Genomic DNA, 5,451 nt, shown 5'->3' on the forward strand with positions numbered 1-5,451 from the left:
TAAACACAACCTCTGGTGAATCTGAAATAGATTTTAAGGCCCAGCAAAACGTGCTCAGGACTGAGCGACCCTGTAACATTCCCAGGGCGGCCGGAACGCTGCTCAACAGGCCTGGAGAGGGTCCTCAGCCTGCTGCTTGTGTAGTCCCAGCCCAAGGCCGGTTTAAATCCCAGCCGGGCTAATCCTACACAGCCGGTTTAACCAAGGATGGTTCATTGACTGAACACGGGGGTTTGCCAGATTAAGAGAATTCAGCACATAGAAAACGCTCGCTCTGCCCAAGCTTTGAACAGAACATCCCCAAGTCTGTCTCGGAATTGTGCGAGATGAAAACTGGCGGGAGGAAGAGGAAGGAGACGATGACCCCTAAGATGACCCTGAGGCTGCAGCAAGGATTGGAACAGAGCGGTGAGAATCGGCGGCAGCCGGGGAATAAAATGGACTTTGGGAACCGGTGAAGCACGAAGAGCTGAGAGTTGGTGGGAACCCCCGAGACGTTTGCAGTGCCGACTGTTGTGTACAGCCACCTCTGGAGAAGGGGTTTTTGTCACCCGCGGCCCCGAGAAACCCCCAGCCTGGTGGAGCCTTTAGCAGGAATTGGTGACCCAGACGGGCTCCGGACACGAGATATTACTGTGCACAAACCCATGACCAACACTCGAACAGCTGGCAGAGAACGAGCAGGTGAGTTCAGCGAAGAGACTGGGGCACGGGTAATTCCAGATAGATTTATACCGGGAAACTCTGTGTTTAAATTTCCAAAAGGAGACTAGATAAAAAAAGGAGAAGAGATGGGGTCAGCACCCAGCGTTGGAGGGGGGACGCCCCTTGCTGAGGTTTTAGAGAATCGGGGAAAGGTTCCTGCGGCACAATCGTTACGGAAGGGAAAACTGGTAATATTGTGCCAGGAGGAATGGCTGTTCCTGACAGAGGAGGAGGGCCAATGCCTGTGTGGCCTCGGGAAGGGACCGTTACACCCCATAAGCAAAAATTTGTAAGAGTAATTCTGGAAGACTCTGGGAGTTAAGATATTGGTATATCTGCTATGATTGGGGTCGACAAAGAAAGAAAACTTAGATAAAAACTAAAGGGAATTTACTTCCCTCCGCTCCTGGGTACGGGATGCTGCTGGAGCGTGTGCTCAGTTATTACCAGGAATTGTCACTAACTACACCCCTAATTAGAATGTTATCAGAAGTTTATTAGGAGGACTAGTTCAAGCAGAGTGCTTCTCCCATGGGTGTTGGGGCCACGCGTGGAGGGAGCCCCGTGGCTGCACGGGGAGGGTCTCCCCCTGCCCGATGTGAGGAACGATGCTCGTCCTCTCCGGGGGCTGGAAGAACCGCGCAGCCCCTCGGCGTCGAGGTGGGTAAGCACGGTCAGGTTTCTGCAGAGGGACACGGTACTTCTGCTGATTACGGGGGAAAACCTGTTTTATTGAATTGTGAAATTCCCCAGGTTTTGGATGAAATAATAATACAGTGGTAGGGGAAGAGATAAAATATCTGTCTGCCTCTTTACCTGTAATCTTAAATAAGGAATTAGTCTGGGGAGGGTTTGTGATCGCTCCCAACTCCCCCGTTTCCCTTTTGGGACGAGACCTTTTGCAGGAATTTGGAGCGTCTCTCTCCTTGGCTCCAACAAGGGACCTGATGGATTGTGAGGGGTTCTGAGCGAATCCGGTTCAGAGATCAAAGACAAAATGATTTCCGTAACGTGCCACCGGACAGGCTGCAGTTCCCAGGGAACTCGGAGTCCGTCGGGGGGTGAAGTGGGGCTGTGGCAGTCGGCTGAGCCAACCGGGAGAAAAACAAGAGGAGGGACCTCCCTTCATTCCGACACCATCCTGGTGTGAGGGAGGCTGGGGAACAAACTGCACTTTTTTGGGAAAGGGAATTTTGAAGGAATGTCGTGGTCCTTGCACTGCTCTGATCTCACCAGCCAGTGAAGAGAGGGCAGACACCTTATCCCCAGCACAGATCTGCCCAAGGTTTACGCGCTGTGACTGAGCTCACATGTGATCGCTCCGCGCCCTGCGGCGCCGGGGCACAATATTTTACTGTGCTTGATCTCACAGGAGCTTTCTGTCGTGCCCCGGGTGCAGGAGGAAGCCAACCCATCTGTGCCTCCACTTGGCAAGGAAAGCCGGCGGCTCGGACGAGGTTAGCACAAGGGCTCACTAGTGCTCCGACAAGATTTTTCTCAGGGTTTGAAAAATGATTTACAAGATTTGGTTTTTCCAAGAAAAATCTGTTTTAATACAATGCGTTAATGATTTGTTCTTAGCACGTAGGAAGCAGAACGGGTTACTTGGAGCACTGGGACAGAAAAAGCCTTTTTGTGCTCTGAAAGCAGCACTTCGGTCTGCCCCTGCCCTGGGACTTGCCGATTATTTACATTGTGATGGAAACGAAGGGATGCAGAAGGGGTGCTAGTACTGACTTTAGGACCACATAAAAGAACTGTTGCTTATTTTTCTTCTACATTAGGCCCAGTGACTAGAGGAGCTCCTTTTGCCTTAGGGTGATAGCAGCAGCAGCTGAAATGGTAGAAAAAACCTGGACAGTTGTTCTAGGGCATCCACTAACTGTCTGTGCACCCCACGGAGGAAAGATGTTGTTAAAATAATATGCGGAGAAAGCTTTATCTCCTCAAAGGGCACGTAGATACGAGATAATTTTGCTGTTAGCTGGTGATTTGGAAGTGGAAAGGTGCGATACTTTGAACTTTAATGCCTTTGCCCTCTGATGGAGAACAAGAGAATCAGACCCGTATTCAGCTGTGAAGTGAAACCAGCAAACCACGAGGTGGTTTAGAGGATCAACCTGGAGATAACCCCGATCGGAGCCTCTTCAGGGACGACTCCTCCCGTTAGGAAGGAGGTCCAAGGTGGGCCAGCCTGGCAGTGACCAGGAAACACAGGAACTGCTGGCGGGAGCTCTGCCTGCACCTCTAGGGGCGCAGGGAGCGGAAATAACTGCCCTCACAGAAATGCTGAATGTGCAGCTGGGACACGAGTTAACGCTTCTACGGACTCTGAATGCACCTGTGGTACCTGCCGCGCGACTGGGAGGGACTTCATGGAAAGAAAAGGGGTTTTAAACATCAGCAGGGCAGGCTCTGGCTCACGGGAAGCGGCTCAAAGAATCGTTAGAGGCGACACAACCACCGTCTGAGATTCCTGCCATCTACCCAAAAGCACGTTCTGAGAGACGAGGCGCGATCTGCAAAGGAAATGCTTTGGCTGCCCGAGCAGGCAGAGCCGCAGCGCGACGGGTTGTGTCCATCTGCCCATCCTGTCACCGTCCCAGCTCCCGGGTGTACATCAGTGACGCGGGGGGATCCCAGGGGATCCGGCGTGGAGCCCAGCCATGAGGAGGACAGCGGACGCTCAGTAACAAGCCTCTTCTTCCAAAAAGGTGTTTGTTACCGACTGCGCGACGGCACCACGGGAAACTCATGGTGGGGCGGGGGGCAGAGAGCTCAGTGCTCCGGATTCAGCGGCTTTGGGCTGCCCCGGGAATTTATGCAGCGGCCACAAGAATCTGTGAGGGATGTAAACTCTGTGGACAATACGTTTCTGTACGGATTGAGGCTCCTGGCGGGAAAAGCCCTCCGGCCACCTTTCCTTTTCAAACTGACGATGCTGAAATGCCAAAACTGCCGGGGTACTCGGTCAGTTAACAGGAGGGGCAGAAGCCTTCCCCACCTGAAGTGATGATTCAAAAACGGTGGTTAAAGCCCTCTTAAAACAAATTATTTCTGAAATAACTGATTCGGATGGGGAGCACGTTGCTCAGCAGCTGCTCTACTCTAGGTCGGTCATTTCTGAAGCGTTCGAGCACAGCTGCACGCCCCATCATCGCCCGTGGAAAGGAGGAATTCAACAATTAAGGACAAACTGGTGACAGTTTGTAAACAAACCGTATTAAAACGGCCAAAAGCATTGAATTTAGTATCGCAGGGTATGGGGAGCACTCCCAGATAGGGGTTTCACCTGCAGAAATTCTGCTCAGGAGGGTTAGAGCAGTGCCAGGGAGGGATGTTCCAGCTGCATCGAGGTTGTTGGGTGGAGACGAACAGGGAACTCGTTACTTACTGTATTTGCAAAACTCTGTTTCACAGTTAAGGAATCGTGCTCGGTGGTATCAAGGAGTGACACCTGAAACTCAAGTACATGACGCACAACCCGGAGATCAAGTTTATGTAAACTTTTAAAGAAAAAATGGATTTGGTCTGAAATAGGATGGTGTTAGTTATTAATTTCATTTTCCTGGGGACCTTCTGAAACCTTTTTGTGATTCCCTGATCGGTCTGGTTGGGTAAAAAAAAAAGAAAAAAAATTGCAACAACTGTTGTAATAATCTTAATATGTGGAGTAGTGTCGCAGTGCTGCATGTGCTGCTGTACCAGCTTGTTACCTGGAACACAAGAAACTGCTCAGAATGATACTGGAAGTGAGTGTCAGGTGTGCAAAAGAAAACGGAAGGAGGGAAGTGTAGAATGATTTAAAATGTGATCTCTGGTGTATTTGAGATAGATTTTAAGGCCCAGTGCATACGGAAACTGCTCTCTCTGCCCAAGCTTTGAACAGAACATCCCCAGGGATGACCCTGAGGCTGCAGCAAGGATTGGAACAGAGCGGTGAAAATCGGCGGCAGCCGGGGAATAAAATGGACTTTGGGAACCGGTGAAGCACGAAGAGCTGAGAGTCGGCGGGAACCCCCGAGACGTTTGCAGTGCCGACTGTTGTGTACAGCCACCTCTGGAGAAGGGGTTTTTGTCACCCGCGGCCCCGAGACACCCCCAGCCTGGTGGATCCTTCACTGACATTGTCCCCCGCAGCCTGGCAGGGCCATGGGCCAGCGGAGAGCCCATCCCTGCTCCCAAGCAGCCCGTTTGCCGAATGCCACCTGCAATCCTCTGGATCCTCTGGAGGGATCTCTGATCCCTCTGTCAGCCGCGGCCCAGCCCCGAGGCGCCGGCCCGGAGACACCCCCAGCCCGGTGATCCTGGGCACCGCGTCGAAGGCGGGGGCTCGGCCTTCCCGGTTGCCAGGGGATGGAGGAATCCGTAGGGGCATCCTGGGGGGGGACGGCCGCGGCGTGGGGCTGGTACGGCAGAAGGAACAGACGTTACACCGTGCCCACGGGAACACAAAGCCTTTTTATTTCCTCCCCACCACGCCCTCACGGCGGATGAGAAACGGTCACCACACGGCGCTGGCCAGCGACGCACGAGAGGTGCCGGCGGCACCAGGACGCGCAGCCTGGACGCGCAGCCGGAGTCACAGCCCCCCCTGTGGACCCTCACCCCCGCACCGTGACCGTGGGGCACAGCGCTTGCTGTAACCCCCCAGCAGACCGGGGCTCCCAGTTCAGCCCTGTTTCTGTTGCCGGGGGCCCGTGGGACGAGCCCAAGGAGTGGCACCGACCCCCCGGGGGGGCACCC

Source organism: Athene cunicularia, unplaced genomic scaffold, assembly GCF_003259725.1.
Source record: "Athene cunicularia isolate RWA unplaced genomic scaffold, athCun1 SCF_83, whole genome shotgun sequence".
Classification (NCBI taxonomy): Eukaryota; Metazoa; Chordata; class Aves; order Strigiformes; family Strigidae; genus Athene; species Athene cunicularia.